At 48.5% G+C, this 24,150-nt stretch overlaps 1 long non-coding RNA gene across 1 annotated transcript; it reads right to left on the bottom strand.

Moving 5' to 3' along the window:
* Positions 1–259: 259 nt before the first annotated feature.
* On the bottom strand, positions 260–1,860 carry LOC138984404 (uncharacterized). The gene is made up of 3 exons (XR_011461669.1): positions 1,511–1,860; positions 891–1,131; positions 260–541 (listed from the first exon to the last, which is right to left on the bottom strand). It is a non-coding gene; the product is annotated as an uncharacterized lncRNA (long non-coding RNA).
* Between the last annotated feature and the right edge of the window lie 22,290 nt (positions 1,861–24,150).

Genomic DNA, 24,150 nt, shown 5'->3' with positions numbered 1-24,150 from the left:
GACCAGTCACTGCCCAGTAGGTCTTATACTATCCTGATCTCATTTCTACACCAAGCACATTAAAACACATGAATGCCGATTGATCCAGCTGTACCTCCTTGGCCATGAACAGTGGCTACCTTGGAAGTGGGAGTGAGGAGGGAGAAAGGGGGTCAATATGTTGCAGGAAGGGGGACCCCTTCCAGGGCCCGAAACTGGGCTCTTGTCTAACACTCGGAAATGAATTGTCCAAGGAGACACATGTGCTGACATAGCAAGAGATTGTATTGAGAGCAGTAGGGTAAGGGAACTCAGGAGAACTGCTCTGCCATGTGACTCACAGTCTCGGGTTTTATGGTGATGGGATTAGTTTCCGGGTTGTCTTTGACCAATTATTGTAATTCAGAGTCTTTCCTGGTGGCACACGCATCACTCAGCCAAGATGGATGCTAGCCAGAGGGATTCTGGGAAGTGGACGGACTCGAGGTGTCTCCTTTTGACCTTTCCCGAACTCTTCCGGTTGGTGGTGGCTTATTAGTTCAGTATTCCTTACCAGGATCTCCTGTCATAAAACAACTCATGTGAATGGTTTAAAGGGCCTGACCAGAGTGGGCAGTTTCAGTCAGTGTGCTTCCCGTAACAAATACGGTGTCTATTGGTCATTGGTCTATGGATAAATCCTTTCAATTTCCTCTAAAAAGTACTAACTCCTGTAGGTAGGCAAGTAAGTATACAGGTGACAGGTACTCAAATGGATGTAACAGGACAACGCAGGCAGAGCCCTGGGACCTGAAGCCTCTTCAGGTCCCTGAGAGACACCCAGGAATGCGGTGGGGGGTGGAGCTGGGGGTGGACCCTGGAGAAGGGGCACTGCACAGAGCAGGGCCATGACATTCATCATCGCCACTCGCCTTTCTGTCCCGCTCTTCGATCCATGAGGTCCCAGGGCTCAAGTCCCCCCAGTGGACACAGTCAGTGAGTGGACAGTGATCTCATCGGAAAACGCACAGCCTTCTTGAAGGTCCAGGGTCCCAACTTAGTGGGAGGAGCGGTGTAGGAACTGTTCGGGACAGCTGCTGGCTGACCCCAGGCGGGGGACGGGGGTCAGGACACGAGGAGGGTGGTACAGCCTGTACCCTGCACCCCTTAGACCTGGAAGGCAGGTACACCGTTCATTCATTTCATACTTCCCTGCAGGGCTAGCCTAGGGCCCGGGGAAGAGGCAGGGGTGCGGCCTGCGACCTCCAGCTTCCTCCCGCTTCTCCCCTCCCCCTCCTGCCCTTCCCAACCCTCGCTCTCTCTCATTTCCCTTTAAGTTTCTTTCTTCTCCTCCCGCCTCTCCGCTCCTGTCCCCTTGCTTCTTCTCCCCTTTCTTGTCCCTCACAAACCTCCTCCCTCTCCTCTCCCCGACCCTCCTTCGCCTTTATCTTTTATCCTCCCCATCTCCGGTCCACCCCCCGCCCCCTCCCCCTACAAGCAGAGGCGGGCGTGCTGGGTGGCCCCGGGCTCGGGCCCCGCCCTGCGCTCGCACCTGCTCCGCTGCCGGTGGATTCCCCGCCCCCGGCTCCGCGGCTGCAGGGAATGTGGGTCAACGCGGAGCCGCTGCGCCTGTGCTTGGAAGCAGATGGAGGACCCGGGACCTCTGCCGGCGCGGGAGCGGCAAGCGGCCGCTTGCGTAGCCTAGGATGCGGGCCCGCTGGCCCCTCCTCGCCCCCTCAGCCCGCGGGAGGCTGCCTCCCTCCGTGATACCCCGGCCGCTGCGCCCGGCGCGCCCGCACTTCATCTGGCAGGTCGGAGGGTCTTCCCTCCAGGACGTGGTTCCCGCTACCCCTCGCTGCCCCCTAGTGTCATCCCCCGGACTGCGCAGGCTGGAGCCCAGCCCTGGAGCACGCCCCTGTGAGCATCTGTCTGACGCCCCCAGACTCCGGCCCTTCTGCCCAGGTGTGCGGGGCCCTGGGTCTGCTCTGTGAGGAAACCCCCAAGCGGCCTTCTCGCCTCTACTACAGGCGGTGCTCCCGCCTGTAGCCCGGCTGAGCGCTGTCTAGCCGCACCCTAGCCCAGCATCCCGAAAGTCCCGTTGCAGATCCGATCCAGGTCCCTGCCCTGCGGCGGGGACCAGCTATGGGACCATGGAGGTGACCTGGCCTCCCAGGCATCAGCCCTGGGGTCTGTCCGCGGCAATCTCCCACCCTGGGCCTCACTGCCTCCTGTACTGCCCTGAGACTTCTCCAGTGGGCATCGCAGCTCTACCACCTCCTAGTACACTCATTCTGAATTCTCTCCAGCCTAGGCCTTGGATTCCTCCTGGATTTAAGCCTGATCCTGGAAAGCCCTACTCCTTGTTCACCTGACCAGTGGGTCACCTTAACCCAGAACCGTTCCAAACCCTGTCGCCAGAATGCTGCTTCCTGCCCTGTTTCCCGGGATCCACAATTTGCATCTGTCAGTGACCAGGCTGAGCGCTGGCCTGTCAGGGAGGCTGGTGTCTGTGAACCCCAGCAAGATGAGCTTCTCATATAGGAAGCAGGAGGCCTGCCCGAGTCAGAGGCTGCCAGAGTCCATCCACCCCCACTCCACCCCCCACCCCACCCCACCACCCCTGCCCTCACAGGGCTCCAGGTTTGAAAGACTTTGCCTGGCGTCCTCAGTCATGTCAGACTCTTTTTGACCCCAAGGACTTTAGCCCGCCAGGCTCCTCTGTCCATGGGATTCTCCAAGCAAGAATCCTGGAGTGGGTTGCTATTTCCTTTTCCAGGGCATCTTCCAGACCCAGGGATGGAACCTCTGTCTGCTGCATTGTCAAGGCAGGTTCTTTACCACTGCACCACCTTCAGACAAATCATCTGTGGAGCCCTGCGGCTGTCTTGGTAAACAGCACTCAAGAAAAGCCAGGGTGGGCCCTGCCCACTCAGTTAGGAAACAGATTTGGATTCAGTTTAGTTTTGTTTTTATTTGAAGCTTTGGTCACGGGCAGGTTATCAGGGCAGGTTATCACCGTTGAGGATCTTCCTTCCCATCAACTCCTGCTGAGTTCTGAGGCTCTGAAATTCTCAGGGGAACAGACACTGGTTAATAAAACTTGGAAACGGCTTTTTTTTTTTTTTTTCATGAAGTAACCCTCCTTTCATGTCTGTTTACTGCTGGGCTCCACGTAGCAACGTCTGATTAAATGCCCAACATGTCCTGGGGCGAGAGACACATAATTGCAGTGCTTCGTTTTCCCATGTGATGATTAAGGAAGGCTTTGCTCATTTTGTACCTGTGGGAAAGAGACGATGTTAGTATTTGGATTTGAAAACTTGTTGGTGTTGCTGTCCTGAGAGTGTGATACAGTGTGGGTTGCCCCTGCAATGGTTACTATACATCTTTGAAAACAGAAAAGATTTTTGGTGCCAGACGGTACAATGGGGCATGGAGGGAGGTATTCCCAGCCTGCCTTATATGTAATGTTACACACAACAGCAGGACATATTTCTTCCTCAAACACTAGATAAACAACATACACCATAAATGAGGATCCTTTGTCATTAAAGATCTCAGTGTGACTAATGTTTTGGACCTGCCACAAGGCTTTTTTTCTCAAGTAAAAGGAGAAAATATGCCTACCTGTACTGCTTCTTCTATGGAACTTTCCTGCCTCTGACTCTATGGGGAGAATGGAAAGAGCCTGGCCGAGGAGTCAGGATGTTCAGTGATGAATTTGGCTGTGAGCTGTCTGTGTTATGTTGCAGAAATAGCTGTCCTTCTCTGGTCTCAATTGCATTATATGTTAATGGACAAGAGAGAAATCTACCTTCCTCCCTCTCTTTCTCCTTCCCTCCTTCACTTCCCTCCCCTTCCTTGTTTTCCATTTTTGGGGGGTTGATTTGTTTGTTTCTTGGGTTTTCTTGGCTGCACTGGGTCCTCCTCATTGTTGCACACACTTTCTCTAGTGAGTGGGGGCTGCTCTCTTGTTACAGTGCTTGGGCTTCTCATTGCGTTGGCTTCTCTTGTTGTGGAGCCCAGGTTCTAGGGCACGCAGGCTCGGTAGTTGAGGCACATGGGCTTAGTTGCCCCTCGGCATGTGGGATCTTCCCAGAACAAAAATTGAACCTGTATCCCTTTCACTGGAAGGAGGATTCCCAACCACTGGAGCATGGGGGAAGTCCTCCTGTGACTTTTTATTATGGAAACTTTCCATTTCAAAGATAACCAATTGTAGAGAGAACAGTGAAGAAATAATAAGCCGTCGTGTACCCCCTCACCAGCTTCAACAGTGACCATCATAGAACCCATCTTATTTCATCTTTGCTTCCACTCAACCCCCCACCCCCAACTTGTGCATGTGTGTTCAGTCACTCAGTCATGTCTGACTCTTTACCACTCCATGGATGGTAGCCTGCCAGGCTCTTCTGCCCATGGGATTCTCCAGACAAGAATACTGGAGTGGGTTGCCATTTCCTCTTCTAGGGGATCTTCCCCACCCAGGATTCGAGCCCTGCATTGATAGGCGGGTTCTTTACCTCTAAACCACTGGGGCTTCCATACCCTCCAGCTTATTGGGAAGCAAATCCCTAAACATCAGTAATTTCATCTATATACGTTTCAGGATTATCTGATTTATCGCTGCAATCTGGTTGCTTGAACCAGCACTACTCTATTAGATTAAGATGCTGTAGCTTGACAGTTTTGGCTGGGACCAACTGGACTGTTCTGTTGATGCTGCCTGGTTCTCTCATATTAAAAGTAGTTAGCTGGTGTATTGGTTGTGGCCACACAGTCTGTGATGGCTTTATGCGTCTGACAGCTGGCACCTAGGTGCCTCCATTGTCCACGTGGCTCCTCCAGTTAGGCTAGCTCGGGCTTGTTGTCATGGTTGCAGCGTTCCATGAGTTTCCAGCGGCAAGAGAAGGCAAACCTCAATGGGAAGTTACTTTCCAAGCCTGCTGTTTGTGTCATGTTTGCTAAAGTCCCATTTGGCAAAACAGGTCTTGTGTAGCCCTGCCCAGAATCAACACGGGAGAGGAAGAGAGATATACAAGGAAGGAGAAACAGGGGAAGTAATTTATTGGGGGCTGTTACTGCAGCAGTCTACCATAAGGGATCGAAACCATCCCCAGGAAACAGAAATGCAAAAAAGCAAAATGGCTGCCTGAGGAAGCCTTACAAATAGCTGTGAAAAGAAGACAAGTGAAAAGCAAAGGAGAAAAGGAAAGATATACCCATTTGAATGCAGAGTTCTAAAGAATAGCAAGGAGAGATAAGAAAGCCTTCTTTAGTGATCAATGCAAAGAAATAGAGGAAAACCATAAAATGGGGAAGACTAGAGATCTCTTCAAAAAAATTAGAGATACCAAGGGAACATTTCATGCAAAGACGGGCTCAATAAAGGACAGAAATGGTATGGACCTGACAGAAGCAGAAGATAATAAGAAGAGGTGGCAAGAATACACAGAACTGTACAAAAAAGATCTTCATGACCAAGATAATCACAATGGTATGATCACTCACCTAGAGCCAGACATCCTGGAATGTGAAGTCAAGTGGGCCTTAGGAAGCATCACTACGAACAAAGCCAGTGGAGGTGATAGAATTCCAGTTAAGCTATTTCAAATCCTAAAAGATAATGCTGTTAAAGTGTTGCACTCAATATGCCAGCAAATTTGGAAAACTCACCAGTGGCCACAGGACTGGAAAAGGTCAGTTTTCATTCCAATCCCAAAGAAAGGCAATGCCAAGGAATGCTCAAACTACCGCACAATTGCACTCATCTCACATGCTAGTAAAGTAATGCTCAAAACTCTCCAAGCCAGGCTTCAGCAATACGTGAACCATGAACTTCCTGATGTTCAAGCTGGTTTTAGAAAAGGCAGAGGAACCAGAGATCAAATTGCCAACATCCGCTGGATCATTGAAAAAGCAAGAGAGTTCCAGAAAAACATCTATTTGTGCTTTATTGACTATGCCAAAGCCTTTGACTGTGTGGATCACAATAAACTGTGGAAAATTCTGAAAGAGATGGGAATACCGGACCACCTGACCTGCCTCTTGAAAAACCTGTATGCAGGTCAGGAAACAACAGTTAGAACTGGACATGGAACAACAGACTGGTTCCAAATAGGAAAAGGAGTACATCAAGGCTGTATATTGTCACCCTGCTTATTTAACTTAGATGAAGAGTACATCATGAGAAACTCTGGGCTAGAGGAAGCACAGCTGGAATCAAGATTGCCAGGAGAAATATCAGTAACCTCAGATATGCAGATGACACCACCCTTATGGCAGAAAGTGAAGAGGAACTAAAGAGCCTCTTGATGAAAGTGAAAGAGGAGAGTGAAAAAGTTTGCTTAAAATTCAACATTCAGAAAACTAAGATCATGGCATCTTGTCCCATCACCTCATGGCAAACAGAAGAGGAAACGGTAGAAAGAGTGACTGACTTTATTTTTTTGGGCTCCAAAATCACTGCAGATGGTGATTGCAGCCATGAAGTTAAAAGACGCTTACTCCTTGGAAGGAAAGTTATGACCAACCTAGACAGTATATTAAAAAGCAGAGACATTACTTTGCCAACAAAGGTCCATCTAGTCAAGACTATGGTTTTTCCAGTGGTCATGTGTGGATGGGAGAGTTGGATTATAAAGAAAGCAGCGTGCCGAAGAATTGATGCTTTTGAACTGTGGTGTTGGAGAAGACTCTTGAGAGTCCCTTGGACTGCAAGGAGATCCAACCAGTCCATCCTAAAGGAGATCAGTCCTGTTGTTCATTGGAGGGTCTGATGTTGAAGCTAAAACTCCAATACTTTGGCCATCTGATGCAAAGAGTTGACTCATTGGAAAAGACCCTGATGCTGGGAAAGATTGAGGACAGGAGGAGAAGGGGACAACAGAAGATGAGATGGTTGGATGGCATCACCGACTCAATGGACATGAGTTTGGGTGGGCTCTGGGAGTTGGTGTTGGACAGGAGGCCTGGCGTACTGCAATTCATGGGGTCACAAAGAGTCGGACATGACTGAGCAACTGAACTGAACTAAACTGAACCATAAGGATATATTCCTAAAACCTAAGCCCTTTGCCTTTTTAATATAACCATAATTCTGTTATGAAAGCCTACCAAATTGACTACAAATCTTTGATATGGACGATATCCAGAGTTCCCCCATTTTCATATAAATGTGGAGAAATGGGAACTTTTGTACAGAACTGGTAAATAATATGGTGCAGCCACAGTGGAAAACAGAATAAAATGGAGTATTATTTGTGTGTAACTGCTTTTAAGTTTTTTATGACTGTGTGCACTCTTATAGCATAAAATATATCTCTGTTATTAAAAATGTTTTACAAACCCAAAGGTTGGTCATTTTGTCAGTAGCAGAGGGGACAGAGTTCTCAAGAAATAAAGAGCAGTTGTAATAGTTCTGAGGACTTTTTGCTTGGGTCTGAGCAGCTACACTATGGCTTTATTGTCATTCATTGTCACTTGAATAGCTACTTTCACATTTCACCAACTTTAAATCTCTCAGGTGCTGTCATTAGTGCAGTAATAAGACACTCAAGTCCTTGCAAGCAAGATCAGTTGAAATACACAATTTTCCCTGATGCAATATAGTTATTATTCTCTAAAATGTAACTGCATACTCTTAGGTCTTAAGAGCCATTTAGACAGGGTGGATCTGGATTCTGTGAGGTCTGAAGATTATAGACTTGTGAGACTCCTGTAAGAATTAGATGTTGCAAAAACCAAGTTAGGTATAAAAGTGAATATTTAGAATGAGAAAATAAATCACAACAAATCAGAAATTTTAAAGTGCTGAAAAATGCCCCAAACACTGTAAACCCAGAAATGTAACATAACATTAAAAAAATTAACTTCCTGACATAATTATATAGTATTTGTTTTTCTACATTTTTGGCTAGACTTTCTTATATGGCAGTTCTTTTGTCATATATTTGTATAAAGTTTAAAAGATGATTAGAAAGTGAAAGTGAAGTCGCTCAGTTGTGTCCGACTCTTTGCGACCCCATGGACTATAAGCCTGTCAGGCTCCTCTGTCCATGAGATTTCCCAGGCAAGAATACTGGAGTGGGTTGCCATTTCCTTTTCCAGGGGATCTTCCCAACCAGAGATCAAACCCGAGTCTCCCACACTGCAGGCAGACTCTTTACCATCTGAGCCACCAGGGAAGCCCTAAAAGACGATTAATCTCTGTTATATAGCACAGAGATCAGCTAACTTCTCCTGTAAAAGACCTATCAGTAAATACATCAGGCTTCATGGCCATAGAGTGTCTGTCACGACTACTCAACTCTGCCACTGCAGCATGGAAGCTGTCTTAGATGATGTGCAAATAAAGAAACATGACTATGTTCCAATAAAACTTTATTTGTGTAAACAGGTGCCAAACCAGGAAGTGACAGCAAGATGATGTAATAGGAAGACACAAATACAGAGATTAACAACAATAAATAGTTCAAAAAAGTGTTTCAGAGAACTCCATAAGCCAGTTAGGAAGTCATAACATCCTAGGAAGCTGAAAGCTAAGAAGAGCTGCATTGAAACAAGGAAGAGAAATCCATTTCATTTAAACCACATCAACCCTTTCCCCAAGCAGGCACAACTTGCTATCAGGAGAAAGTGCAACTCCCAGCTTCTCCTTTGAGAGGAAGAGAGCAGAACATACGTCCAGTGTTTCAACTTTTCAGGGGGCTGCCCAAGAGACTGGTTTCTGTCGTTGCTGACTCAGAGCAGTGATGGAACTAAGAGAGCTCAGATCCCCAGGGCCACAGAGAAAGCTCAGCAGCTTGACACTGCTCCAGAGAACGTGCAGTACTACAAGCAGACACCAGAGGGAGCAAGACTACACGCTCCTGAGAAAGAAATTAGCAGATCTCATCAGGAAGATCCTCTGGAGAAGGAAATGTCAACCCACTCCAGTATTCTTGCCTGGGAAATGCCATGGACAGAGGCGCCTGGTGGACTACAGTCCATGGGATCCCAAAGAGTTGGACATGACTTAGCGACTAAAACAACACAGCAGCAGCAACAACTTATCTCTTTAGACAAGAATATGTTGGTCCCTGTGAACTGGTAAACTTTTTCGAAGTTCAGTTCAGTTTAGTTGCTCAGTCGTGTCCAACTCTTTGCGACCCCATGGACTGCAGCACACCAGACTTCCCTGTCCATCACCAACTCCTGGAGCTTACTCATACTCTTGTCCATCAAGTCAGTGATGCCATCCAACCAACTCATCCTCTGTCATCCCCTTCTCCCACCTTTAATCTTTCCCAGCATCAGGGTCTTTTCCATTGAGTCAGTTCTTCCCATCAGATGGGCAAAGTATTGGAGCTCCAGCTTCAGCATCAGTCCTTTCAATGAATATTCAGGATTGATTTCCTTTAGGATTGACAATGAATCTCCTTGCAGTCCAAAGGACTCTCAAGAGTTTTCTCCAGCACCATAGTTTAAAAGCATCGATTCTTCAGTGCTCAGCTTTCTTTATAGTCCAACTCTCACATCCATACATGACTACTGGAAAAACCATAGCTTTGACTAGACAAACCTTTGTTGGCAAAGTAATGTCTCTGCTTTTTAATATGCTATCTAGTTTGGTCATAGCTTTTCTTCCAAGGAGCAAACATCTTTTAATTTCATGGCTGCAGTCACCATCTGCAGTGATTTTGGAGCCCAAAATAATAAAGTCTGACACTGTTTCCACTGTTTCCCCATCTATTTCCCATGAAGTGATGGGACCAGATGCCATGATCTTCGTTTTCTGAATGTTGAGTTTGAAGCCAATTTTTTCACTCTCCTCTTTCACTTTCATCAAGAGGCTTTTTAGTTGCTCTTCACTTTCTGCCATAAGGGTGGTGTCATCTGCATATCTGAGGTTATTGAGATTTCTCCTGGCAATCTTGATTCCAGCTTGTGCTTCATCCAGCCCAGCATTTCATATGATGTACTCTTCATCTAAGTTAAATAAGCAGGGTGACAATATACAGCCTTGATGTACTCCTTTCCTGATTTGGAACCAGTCTGTTGTTCCATGTCCAGTTCTAACTGTTGCTTCTTGACCTGCATACAGATTTCTCACAAGGCAGGTCAGGTGGTCTGGTAATCCCATCTATTTAAGAATTTTCTACAGTTTGTTGTGATCCACACAGTCAAAGGCTTTGGCATATTCAATAAAGCAGAAATAGATGTTTTTCTGGAACTCTCTTGCTTTTTCGATGATCCAGCAGATGTCGGCAATTTGATCTCAGGGTCTTCTGGCTTTTCTAAATCCAGCTTGAACAGCTGGAAGTTCGCGGTTCATGTAGCCAGGTGGTGTTGTAGCTTGGAGAATTTTGAGCATTACTTTGCTAGTGTGTGAGATGAGTGCAATAGTGCTGTAGTTTAAAGATTCTTTCAAAGAACACAATGAAAATGGCCACCAAAGTGTGAAAATTGCAACAATATCATTGCACATGTAATTAAAGAGAATTGCACAATTATGTTGATTGACAGGGTGAAGATGTCAGAACAATCTGGATAAGTGAAGAAAGCTGGCTTCACCTGGGAGCTCTTAATTCCGTCCAGGCAGCTCTACAAACAAGAAGCTTGCATAAGCGGCAAACATTCCCCGAAGGGTTCACTCCCAGATGGACATAGTGGGTGCCTCGGGGAAGGGGTCCTTTCCAATTTAAATCCTTCCTTGATGTTTGATCGTTTATCATGTTTATGAGTTGTTTTTACTTTAAAAAAACACACATTTATTGTAAACATTTAGAAGCATGCATGCATGTGTGCTAAGTCGCTTCAGTTGTGTCCAACTCTTTGGGACCCATGGACTGTAGCCCACCAGGCTCCTCTGTCCAAGGGATTCTCCAGGCAAGAAAACTGAAGTGGGATGCCATGCCCTCTTCCGGGGTATCATCCCAACCCAGCGATCGAACCCGAGTCTCCTGCACTGCAAGCAGATTCTTTACTGCTGAGCCCATGTAGAAGTATCAGTTCAGTTCAGTTCAGTTGCTCAGTCATGTCCGACTCTTTGCGACCCCATGAATGGCAGCATGCCAGGCCTCCCTGTCCATCACCAACTCCCAGAGTTTACCCAAACTCATGTCCATCGAGTTGGTGATGCCATCCAGTCATCTCATCCTCTGTCATCCCCTTCTCCTCTTGCCCCATCCCTCCCAGCATCAGGGTCTTTTCCAATGAGTCAACGCTTCGCATGAGGTGGCTGAAGTATATCAGGATACAAAAGAGAAAGTTCTACCAGCGACTCCACCTCCCAGAAATAAGTCCGACGATCGTCTTTGAATTTGTCAGTTAAGGAATTCATACAGACCTTGAACTCTGGATGTCTCTCCAGGCTGCTCAGCCTTTTCCCACAACCCTAAACTCGGCCATAGCAAATTATTCTAGTTCCTGGATGATCTTTTGACACGTTGGGCCATCCCCTACCCTGCCCTGCCCTGCCCCCCTCCCCTGGCCTGTAATTGAGGCCATCCAGGGGCCTCATCTGTTAGTTCTGCACCAATGGCCCCTTGGGCAGCATCCCCTTCTCAACAGAAAGATACATCACAGTAACCCCATGGGCCCAACAGAGGACTAGGACCCCAACGCAGAGTTCTGTCTGCAGCTTCACCTCTGCTGCTCCCAGGGGTTCCCCCAGATCCCTTGGCTGGTCCTTCCCTGTCTTGTTCATAAACGTCAGCCCTGTGCACACTATACTGTCATTGGCTTTGGGGACACTTTTAAATTCACCTTGTTCTTCCCCTCTGCTTTCTATTCATAACCAGCAAATGGCAAATGTGCTCAACCCTTTGCAGATTTCAGATGCTCAACAAATAGATGTTGAAAATGGCAGAGTGAAGGAGGCTGTGTTTATAGGTGATTGTGGTCCCCACTCGTCACCCTAAAAACTCCATCACAGCAGCCATAACTCAGGCCCTACATGGTGGAGCATTCTGCCATTTACAAGGGACTGGGAACTGCTGGGGCTTTTCATGCTGTGGGAAATAAACATTCCCAAAGGCTCACAGCTGCCAGGTCTTCTGTCGAGAAGTAGGCAGGCTTTGGCAGAGGGCAGGGCCACCTGTCTTCCCTGTGACACATGGACAGGAGGGTGACCAGATGGGCCACAGGGAGGACAAAAGTCACCCCGCTGTCCTGGGCTGCACTCTCAATACAGGTGATCATCCGGGCTTACGTTTAGGGTCTCAGCTTTGCCTGGCCCTGCACTTTTGCCTTTAATCCCGATTTAGGATGCACCCCAATGCAGGATGCTTAAGCCTGGTGAATGGGGCAGGAGTAATAACATTTGGGCTTAGAGGGAAGTTAATTCTTTCCACTCTTTGGGGTCTGGAGATTTTGGAAAGCACAGGTATCTCCCGGCACATGTAAGGACATGGGCTCTCCTAGGCTCTGTGTTAGCAGCAGGTTTCCCGGCCATTCTCAAGCTGCTCCCACCTGGGAAGAGCTGCCTTGCCAAACTTGCAGCCTTGACCATCCTTTGGGCGCTGCCATGAGGAGACATTTTCCCTCACTGGCCCCAAGCCAGTGAAGACTTTCTGAGTCCTGACAAGCCAAGGAACACACTGCTGACTTAAAAAATATTCAAAACCTAAAAGTTGGGACTTATGTTTTATTCAGCAGGAAGTTTTAAGACTTCAAACCCGGAAGGCAGCATTTCAAGTAACCCTGAGAGAACTGCTCCGAGAATCTTACTCAGGCATTTGCGTCCATGTGGACAAATGTGTCTTGAAGGTAGATGGCCAAGAAATGGATTTTGAATATTCATAGAAGCAGCCATTGGCTTTCTGTACCAAACAAATTTCTTTGCCTATGTAAAATTTTTTCCCCTCCAAAAATCTTTGAAAAAGAAAATAAATAGCACCTGAAATCTCAAGAATCTGAGATAATAAGCATTATCATTTTTTACACATACACACAGACACACATGTTTACATTGGTGGCGTCTCTTCAGCATTCATTATTATAAAAAACTCGAGTATCCTTTAAATGCAGTGTTTTTCTTCTGACTTTCTCTTTTCCAATTCCCCACTTCCCTAATCTCTTTTAATCTAATATGGACCTCTGGTTAAACATACTGAATTGAAAGTTGCATTAACCTCTGTTCCCTCCCCAAACTCAGCTAAAATGACAGTAAATGGATGACAAAGGCATTATCCCTAAGTGACAAAGAGCTCAGCAGAATATTGGACAGCCCTTGAGAAATGCCCAGGACATTTGGGAAGCAGGAAAACAGCTGGGCTGACTGCTGACCTTGATTCAGCAAGGCTGGGGAAGCTAAAACCTAGCTGCCTTCAGTGGGAAGCACACAGGCTGATTTTCCCCCAGTGACCCCAGGAATGTCAGTATTGGGGGGCATCTGAGATCCTTTGGGAAAATATGAAATCAGCAGCAGCTGCAAGTCAGCCTAAGAAGCAACTGAATCTCCAGGTTGTCTCCTTCACCCCTCAAGTGACTTCCCGTCCCTCTCCTGGTAGTAAAACCAGGAGGGAAGGGGGAGAGGGTACAACCTTTAAAATAATGACAGAGCCCAAGGGCACAACATAAACTGATTAGAAACAAACATCACCAACTCAATGGATATGAGTTTGAGCAAACTCCAGGAGATAGTGAAAGACAGGGAAACGTGGTGTGCTATAGTCCATGGGGTCGCAAAGAGTTGGACGTGTCCTGAGAGACTGAACAGCAACAACAAAGTCAAAGATGGCAAATGGGTCAACTCTACTAGACCTTAAGCCTCAGTATATGCTCACTGTAACACATTAGCTAAATGACACACACACAGATGCTGTGACATTCCCAAGGCCAACCATTAAGGTAAAAAAATGGGCAGTGGACCAATTTCTGGAAATCCCCACCCCTCCCCCAAATAGCTGGCATAGTCCTCCCACTCATTAGCCTGTGAAATTAACCACTCCTATAAAAACTGACAACCCAGTAACCAAGGGCTGTTCTCTTCAGAGATGGCCCACACTCTTTATGAGGAGTGTGTTTCTCTCTAAATAAATGCACTTATTACCTATCACTGTGTCTGTCACTCAATCCTCCAGAGACATCAAGGACCTGAGTTCCATTAAGTCTTGAGGCCAGGTGTGTGATCTCAGTTAAGAGACCAATTTGGGTTGCATGGTTTCAGCAGGAGGTGAAGTTGCTGTCTGGAGAGGTTGAATCCATGAGCCCCATGGATGTGGGAACCCCAGGCACAGCCCAGGGTACGAGATCCATTCTGGACCCAGGACACAGGGGATGTGAAGTACTCGGGACCTCTCCTCCCATGGCTCAGGGAACCTTAGGGGTCAAGCTCATCCACCCAAGTCAGAGGCTAGAGGGCTTCTCTCTGCAAAAATTACTTAATAGGAAAGATACACAGATGCTGGTGTTACCAGAATCATACCCCTGCCCCTCCCTCAAATTGAAACTAATTACTCTTAGCTAAGAGTCAGAATGAAGCTGCAAAAAAACCCCAAAAAACAAAAATAAAAGCTGGTTGGAACCAACTAGGTCCAAGTTGGCAACCTGCAGTAGAGCTTGAGCCTCATCATAGGCTCACTGTGACACATTCTCTAAAGGACACACCCACCAGTCCAAGAGGGTTGACAGTTGCCATGACAACAACCAGAAAAGCCCATACAAAGGTTGTTTTAATGATGGTATGCATATTGTACCATGATTTACTTATTTCTCCTTTGAATGACACTGATTTTGTTTCCAGTTTTTTTGCTACTACCAAAAATGCTGTAGTTAACATCTTTAAATACATATATATATATATATATATATATATATTTATATACACATGAAAGTGAAAGTGAAGTAGCTCAGTCATGTCCAACTGTTTGGGACCCTGTGGACCATAGCCTACCAGGCTCCTCATTCCATGTGATTCTCCAGGCAAGAATACTGGAGTAGGTTGCCATTTTGTTCCCCAAGGGATCTCCCCGACTCAGGGATCAAACCCAGGTCTCCCGCATTGCAGGCAGATGCTTTAACCTCTGAGCCACCAGGGAAGCCCCTTATATACACATAAATGTGTATTTAATATGTATACAGATATATACATATGTATACATATGTGTATGTATACATATATAAGAAAGTGTTATTTGCTCAGTCGTGTCTGACTCTTTGCGACCCCATAGACTGTAGCCCTCCAGGCTCCTCTGTTCATGGAGTTCTCCAGGCAAGAATACTGGAGTGGGTTGCCAAGCCCTCCTCCAGGAGATCTTCCCGATGCAGGGATTGAACCAGGGTCTCCTGCATTGCAGGCAGATTCTTTACTGTCTGAGCCACCAGGGAAGCCCATACATATACATATAGAAAAGATACATAGATGCTGGTGTTACCAGAATCATACCCTTGCTCCTCCCTTGAATGGAAACCGATTACTCTTAGCTAAGAGTCACAATGAAGCTGCAAAAAAAAAAAAAAATATATATATATATATATGTATATATATATATATATATATATCTTTACATTACATAGAGCTTCAATTTCTGTGAGAGAGAGCCCATAGAGGAGTTACTAGTCAACAAGTAAGTGTACTTTTAAAATAATATATTAAATGTATTTTATTTATTTATTTGAATAGTATAGCTAGTTTGACTTCCAAAAAGTACTGCAGCAATGAATGAGAATATACATTTTGTCAAAATCTCCTTTCATGTTCTTCAGTAAAATTCTATCATTTCCTCACACTGAACTTACAAACTTGTTGCTAGGTTTATTGATGGGTGTTTTGTTATTTCTTTAGCAATTTGATGGGGATTTTTTCTCACTGGGGCTTCCCATGTGGTGCTAGTGGTAAAGAACCCACCTGCCAATGCAGGAGACATAAGGGATGTGGGTTTGATCCCTGGGTTGGGACGATCCCCTGGAGAAGTAAATGGCAACCTACTCCAGTAGTCTTGCCTGGAGAATCCCATGGACAGAGGAGTCTGGTGGGCTGCAGTTCATAGGGTTGCAAAGAGTTGGACACGACTGAGCGACTTAGCACGCACACACGAGGCAGAACTCTTGGGCAATATGGGGATGTGGCACCCAATGCTTCTGCAAGACTAGGGAGAATTAGGACTGAAAATGCTATTGGGGGACTTCCCTGGTAGGTCCAGTGGTTAAGACTCTGTGCTTCCAGTGCAGGGGGTCTGGATTTGATCCCTGGTCAGAGAACTAAGATCCCACATGATGCAAGGCACAGCTGAAGAAAAAAAAAAAAGGGCTAGGGCTTAGCAACACCAAGTCCTGGATTGTCTCTCCAAAACCATTTCACCCACAGGCTTCTCTGTGTCACCCAGGGCAACTCCAGCCTTCCAATAGCTGTGGTCCTGAGCCTGCTACACATTGACTTTTCTCTACTCCGTCCCCACTCCCGCCCTGTCATCCCCAGGCCTGGTCCTTCACACAGCCCCTCAGCTCTGCTGTCACTGTATCTTCAGGGTCAGACCACCACTCACCACCCTACTCCTGCCTTCTAAATGACTGGGCTCCCCTTCTGCCCTGGCCCCCCCAGCTAGCCCTCCCAGGGACCACAGGGGTCCCTTTCAACTGCAAATCAGGCCATATGGTTCAGCGAACCCTATAGCTCCTTAGGAGGCTTCCAGGGCCTCCACGATCCCCACTGCACATTGACCCCACTTCCAGCCACCTATGCTTCCTGGCTCTTCCTCTTTCCAGACATCCCCCCCCACATACACCCCCCTTCCCCCCTTCACTCCCTCTTCCCGACTGCTCCCTTGGCCTGGAGCCTTCTCCCACATTCCTGTACGGCTTAGACCATCCCTTTCCTGGGAGCCTTGTCCACACTGAGAGAGTGGGGAGTGTATTGAAGAGATGCCAGAGTTGGGCCTCTCCAAGTTCCTAAGCCCCCTAAGAGGAAGAGGTCCTGTCTCCGAGGTCAAGCAGCCTCCTGGGGCAAGAAGGAGTGTGTGATACACCAGGAGTCTGACTCAACACACTGGCCTGTTCCTCATTCTCCCTACCCATCCCCTTTTTTCCTGCAGCCCCCCTCCTTGTCTCCCTTCTATCCTCTGGTATTTGGGGTGGTCCTGCTCCAGGATTCCTTCTCAAGGGGAAGCCAGAGAGGGGTCAGGATGAGTGAGTCTCAGATTTCAGCAGTGATTGCAGCAGTTCACAATTCACTAAAGGTTAACAAGGTTAGGGCTTCCCTGGTGGCTCAGATGATAAAGAATCCGCCTGCAATGCAGGATACATGGGTTTGATCCATGGGTCAGGAAGATCCCCGGAGAAGGGAATAGCTACCCATTTCAGTAGTCTTGTCTGGAAAATCCAATGGACAGAGGAGCCTGGCAGGCTATAGTCCATGGGGTAGCAAAGAATGGGACATGACTGAGCGACTAACACACACATGTTGAGGTTAATAGGAAAAGGAAATGCCAAAGCAGAGAGTCCAGCTTAGAGTGCTGTGCAGGCTCCAGCAGCTACCATTTATTTATTGAGCTAAAGCCTGTCTGTCCTTAAAAAATTCACCTATGACCTTGGGAATACGTCACTGTCCTCTGAGGCTCAGTCTTTGGGTTCAAGAGGACAGACTATCCACGTTTGCAGGGAGTGATGACACCTGTGCCCACAGAAGAGAGAGCTGGATGGGTGATGATGCTGACACAGAGCACCCCATGGGGAACACCCACCACGTGCCCACCTGGAGCTCTGGCCCAGAACTTACAACCCATCTCCCTTAAGAAACTGAGCCCTTTTGTGGGGGGCCAGACCGGCACTCCTGAAATAGCCATGACAGAGAGGCACTCACAGAACACTCTGAGCCCCAACCCAGACTGGATAGACCATCAACAAGGATGTCTGTAACAGGCCATGACGGCATTGTAACAGGCCATGACGGCATGTTAACAGCGGAGAGAGAGCGTGCCTGGAGCTGGGGGAAGGAGCTGTGACCCAAGGGGCCAGGCCTTGGTGCTGGTCTTACTTCCAGACTGGGGAATCTGGGTGCTGCCCTTGGTGGGGGTGGCCCACCCTGCAGCTGTGGGCTGTCTGCCCCCATCTGAGCCTTTCCGCTCTGCACACCCAAATCCCTCCCGTGTGACCACCCTTTGCAGCCACCACTTTCTCAAAGTGGATTTACTTTCAATCGCCATTTGCTAAATCTGCCCCCTCTAAACCTTAGGGGGATGGAGGGATTAAGCCTGATTACAGATGTTATAGAAGCGCCCCGGAGCTCCAAGGCAGGAGTCTGGAAAGAGGGCAGCTGGAATCCGCACCTGCTCCTCCTGGGCTGACCAGACTCTGGAACCCTTTGACCAGCCCTTCGGGGGCCCCCACAGGGACTGTGCCTCCACCCATCCCAGGACACAAGAAGCAGGCTCATGGGCTCCGTGAGGAAGATGAGCAGCTCCTTCAAGAGGGGTTCACTCAAGAGCTCCACTTCAGGGTCACAGAAGGTGAGTGGGCGGGCAGAGGGCCTGTGAGGAGGGGATGCTGGTCTCCCGCTGCCCTCTTTCAGAGTGCCTGGGGGGTGGAGGTGGGCATCCGAGACTAGAGCTCCTGTGTCAGGACTGCTCCTCACCCTTCATGCCAGTATATCTAACGCCCACCCCTCCCAGCTGCCCCCACCATGCAAATATCCCCCACGGCTCTCGAGGAGGCTACTAGGAGTGTGAGCCGTGCAGACAGTGTGGGTCTCACATTCCATTCCTCCACTGTAATGTCACCCCCTTAGCTCTTGGGGTCTTGCCTCAAAGTTCACCTTCGTTCCTCATCACATGTCTGCGGGATAACTGTGAGGACTTTGGGGAACCCTCAGTGAAGATCAGAGATGCCTCAGAGGGCCCCGGGAGGGCCAGGGGGCTCCTGAGACTCAAAGCAGACTGATGGAAAGAGGTTGTGATGCGCCTGCCCCTGGGCCCCGTCCAGTGCCTTGCAAAGAGGTGTGCTGACTTGAACCCTACCTGTGCTTTTCCCAGGCGACTGGACTGGGGGCCTGAGCACCCAGGGCCTTAAATGATTCTTTGAACTCAGGGGACCTGGACAGGCCAGCACTTAACCCTTACCATTCAGAGGGTGGTGAGATCCAGCCAGGAACCCAGCCTGGGCCATTCTGGGGGCCTCTGGACATCTCATCTCAGAGGCTCAGGGAGGGGGAAATCTCTGTTTTCCCTGGGGATGCCCACTGAGGGAAGGGAGTGGGGGAGGCAGCAGAGGTGCCACAGTGCACAAACAGGGGCCTGCCCTGTGTGGGCAGCGAGGACACCCCTTTCCCACGAGCCCTCAATAGCACCCACATGCAGGCGGGCTCCAGGGCCTGGGACTTGAGCCAGGAAAGGCCTTTCCCCTGGGCTGGAAGCAGAGGGGTCATCTTGGGGCTCCCCAGGCTTCAGGCTCCCAGCTGCAAACTGGGTGGGCAGGTATGGATCAGTCTCTCACATCCCATGAGCCTGAAGATTCAGATGAAACAAATGAAAGGCTTTCTCTTCTAAATAAAGAGTTAAAATTCACTTGTCTCAGAAATAGGAAAGACCCGTCCTTTGGGGGCTCTGCGGGGGCATCTCTCTGCTTTTATGCGTGTATGAGTCAGTGTTCTTTGCAGGGACAGTGAGCACCCATGTCTTGTGCAAAATCAATATCCAAAAACCCACCACAGCATTTGGCAGGAATGAGACTCATGTGCAACCTGGGACCACGTGACCCCTTCTCCCCAAACCAAGCGTCCACTCTGTTCTCACTGATAAACTCTGAAAAGGAACAGGCTTTTGTTGTTCTTGAACATGATATCTCTTCTTGACCTGTGCCTCATGCTGGAGAGGGAATGGGAGCAGGGAAGTCCCAAATGGTGATAGATGGGGTCTAGACTCAGGGAATTTGGCAAGAGGGGAGGAGGGGGAAGTGCTCATCTTTTGTTCAAGATTGAAAAGCACCTAACTAATATAGACACGCTCCCAACCTTCGCTGTAGGAGACATGCCATCGGTGACAAGTCCAAGAGCAAAGATCTCAGCCCCACTCCTCATTTCTGAGCAGACAGTGCCAAACTCCTAGAAAAGCCGCTTAAGGTGAAAAGTCTTAATGTCATCGTTTGCCCTATTTACAACCCTTGGGTCTGGAACTGAGAAGTACACTTGCTGACAGAAGAATGAACAACAACACCTCTGGCTTTTAAGGAAGCCACTCTTTAAAGCGGTGCTAGGAAACACCCCCAAAATCACACAGGCAGATAGTGGACTGTGCCCATTCTATTTTTTTACACACTTGGCCCTCCTTTGACATCACTAGCTCAGGGCCAGGTCCCTATTTCCTAACCCAAACCCACATTCTTCTGCCTGGTGTTCACTGAAACACACCAGGGGTCCCAAAGGGAAAAAGACAACACAAGGTACAGCATGCACAACCTCCCTGGGGTCATCTTGTCTGGACCTTCCATTGCCAAAGGCAAATTTGGCCTTTAGTCCTTGTCTGGCCAGCTCTTCTCACCTCTAAGGCTCTTCCTATGGTCTTAGACAGACAGAGATGGCCGGCATGCAGTCCTGGGCGATGACCCAAACTCGGTGGACTTTGGAGCCCCTGGAGCTCCATCCTCAGCTGCCTGGCAGAACGGTCTCTCTTCCTGAAAAAGCCTCAAGTGTTCACACGGGAAATAGAAAATGTTTCTGTGTGTAACTCCTTGTCTGTACTTTTGTCTCCGTCTACATTTATTTAGCTGAAAGATGCAGAGGACATTTAGAGTCCACGGCCAAGGTCTTAAACACAACTAAATAATAGTCTGGCCCAGTGATTATATCTTAGAGTCAACCTTGAAAAACTGTAGTCCATGTACTCAAGGGAAGGTACACAATGCTCGCGTCAGCATTGCGTGCTGTGGAAAATCAGAAAGAACCAAACAGTCCATCTAGGAGGGTAAGGATCAGCTTCTGTTTATTCACACAATGGAACACTCTAGAGCACTTGAATAACCAAGCCAGTTATCTCAGCATGGATGCACTGAATAAAAAAGCAAACCCTGAAAGCGTACTCTTTATTGAAATTCTAGAACACAGGAAAATTCCACATAAATACACATATTTCTTTAGTGTGGGGGTGGTTAGCTGTATCTGTAGTGTGCTCTCTCATCCCCTCCTTCCCTCTTTTTAAAGAGAATAAAAATATACGAAGCACATATGGAAATTCAAAACACCTGTAACAGCAGGACTGTGGGTCTATGCTTATCTGTTGTATTAGCTGTATCTCTGATATTGAAATCAGAACCATGTTTTCATGATTTTTTAAAAAATATGCTAATACTTGCTTTTTAATATCACAACTGCTGCTGCTGCTAAGTCACTTCAGTCGTGTCCGACTCTGTGCAACCCCATAGACGGCAGCCCACCAGGCTCCCCAGTCCATGGGATTTTCCAGGCAAGAGTATTGGAGTGGGGTGGCATTGCCTTCTCCGAATGTCACAACATAGGATTTTATTTCTTTAATTCATTCAAATGTTCATGGAAGCTTAGTCCATGCCAGACACAGTGTGAGGACTTGTGAATAGACAAAGACTTAGATTTTGTGAAGCTGATATTTCAGTGGAAGAGATGAAGTACAACAGAATGTGGTAGGAAGTAAACAGGGGTAGGAGAGAGAAAGATAGGGCTGGGTAGGTGGCCATCTAATTTATAGATAGTGTCTAAATAGCTGGCATTTATACTCATGCCTTCAGTTTCAGAAGGATTCAGCTATTCAGAGAGCTGAGAGAACACTCCAGACAAAAGGGAACCAAAAACTGTGCTAATACCTTTAAAGTAGGCCTCAGGGGCAGTGAGGGTAAACCCGGGTGTCCTGACCTGGGATTGTCCCAACTGCACGCATGGAGGATGAATTGTGAGTGAGGGCAAAGCACATTACAAAGCCAGGCTGAGAAGGGACTCCTTTAAAGCCGCCCCCAGGATTGTCTGAGCCTCCTTCTCGAGGTCACCATGCAGGCTGGGGTCACTGCCACCAGTCTCACCTCCTGCAATCCTGCCGCCCCTCACCTTGAGCAGCGGTGGCAGACCTTTGGCACTATGACCAGATCCAGTGCCCCACGGGTTTCTGCCTCCCCTACTTCTCAGAGGGCATTGCTAGAACCTAGGGTGTCATGCATACCCGCATAGCCTGCATTTGGAATTCACTTACAGAATTCCAAGTACGTGTGTCTTCAGTTGCTCAGTTGTGTTCGACTCTTTGCGACCCCATGGACTGTAGCTTGCCAGGCTCCTCTGTCCATGGGATTCTCCAGGCAAGAATACTGGAGTGGGTTGCCATTGGTTGCCATTTCTTCCTCCAGCAGAATTCCATATGTAAATCCAAACCATCCCCATCCCCAAGCAAGGAGGGGCCCAGCTCCCCACTCCTCTGTCATGAAGGCCATAGAGGTAACAGACTCCTACCATGACCCGTCTCTCCACGGTTGCCCCATCATCTGTGGGACAAAACCTGAAATCTGACTGTTGTGAATAGCCAATTGTTACATCTTCAACCCATTATAGACTGATACTTTCATAGAATGCAATACAAATGAACTATTAAGTGATGAAATTTTAAAAAGAGATACAAAATTCAAGCCTTAAGGTTTTAAAAAATTATTAACTGTAACAGACATCCATTGACTCCTTCAAATAGCTGCACTGGCGTGGCCCTCGTGGCAGCCCTTACGGTCTACAGCCCCGTGCTCAGGGCACACTTTGAATACAAGGGTCCAGGAGACTACACGACCCCTTTAATCCCTGCCACTACCCCAGGGAGCAGGTGCTGTGGTCCCCTTTGAGGCTGAGGAAGATTCTCAGAGCAGAGCTGAGCCAGGGGAGACTCAATCTGGGCCCTGTCTTTCCCCAGGCGCTGTGGTACCTGATTCTCTAGCATCTGAACGGGGCAGGGGAGTTCCCTTTTGTGTGAATATGGAGCTCTGGGGATCCCCAGGCCCAGGAACAGGCTCCATACCCCGTGTTCAAACCTGAGCAGAGTTCCCCAGGCAGCCACCCATGGGAGAAGGGCCTGGGTGATGTGGCAGAGAGCCCTTGAGTTTGGGAGAAGGTGCCACAGGGGCCCCCAGCCTGTGGACAGTCCAGTCACCCTTCACCTACATGACAACAGGTGTTCCCAGGGATGGGGGGTCCAGCCCCTCTCTGGGGCCTGTCAGGTAGCCCACTTGCCTGCAGGTCCTAGTTTCTGGTTCACTTGGACTCCTCACTGTTCGGTAGCCCTCACGTTTAGCCCAGACACAGAAAGGTCACAGGCCTGGTTCTTTCACTCTGAGAGGCCTGGGTGGGGGAGCTGTTATTCAGTCTCTAAGTAGTGTCTGACTTGGCAGCACCATGGACTGCAGCACGCCAGGCTTCCCAGAGTTTGCCCAAATTCATGTCCATTGAGTCAGTGATGCCATCCAACCCTGGGGGCGGGAGAGAAAGCAGGGAATGGGCTCGGAGTCACTTGCTCAAAGGACATTGCCCCTCCTTGCGCCTGCCACTCCCCCTCCCCAAAGTATCAGAGAAAGGGCCCCGGAAAGAAGCTGCCAGGGTGACAGGAGCCAAAGGGAGTTGGTTGGGCTGCAGGGTCTGTGTTTGAGGAAGTTGGAGGGGGAGTACGGGAGGGGCGAGCAAGTCTGACATTGCCCGATAACTCACAGGCCCCCAGGGCTGATGTTGGGTCCAGGCTGGGCTGAGGGGCACCCCTGGGCTGAGCAGGGGCTGAGACCTGGCGAGCCCACCAAGACTGCTGTGTTGTCCAACCAGCCTGCCGCCCTTGCTTTGGGCAAATACTCAAGGGGAGGTATGACTCTGGCAGGCCAACCCCCACCCCAGTGTAAAGGGGATGCCAAACAAGAGACCCTTGGAAGGCATTCCAAACAAGGCACCCCTGTACATTCCAGGAGGAGTCTGGCCGGGCCGGTGGGGAAACATTTGGTTGCTTTGTTGAGTTGGCCTGAGAATGAAGGAAAGCCATCACAAGGTTGAGTCAAAATCTCTGATGGGTTGGGAGGGGCTGTAGGCAACCAAGATGTCCTATTGCTTCATGACCCCCAAGAGGACCCTGTGAAGCCTAACATCAAGAACAGCCTGGAGAGAGCAGCCCCCAAACCAGAGGGAGCAAGGCGTCCCTTGTTAGAGATTCACAGTGCACACCGCCATGTTAAAGGTTCTGATAAGTCTTGCATGAAAGAAACTTCCGTTTAACTCAGAGCACCCCACCAAAACCCTTTTTA

The sequence above is a fragment of the Bos mutus genome, chromosome 21 (genome assembly GCF_027580195.1).
Source record: "Bos mutus isolate GX-2022 chromosome 21, NWIPB_WYAK_1.1, whole genome shotgun sequence".
NCBI lineage: Eukaryota > Metazoa > Chordata > Mammalia > Artiodactyla > Bovidae > Bos > Bos mutus.
The sequence above is the reverse complement of the archived record's forward strand: the minus strand, read 5'-3'. Positions and strand labels throughout refer to the sequence as shown.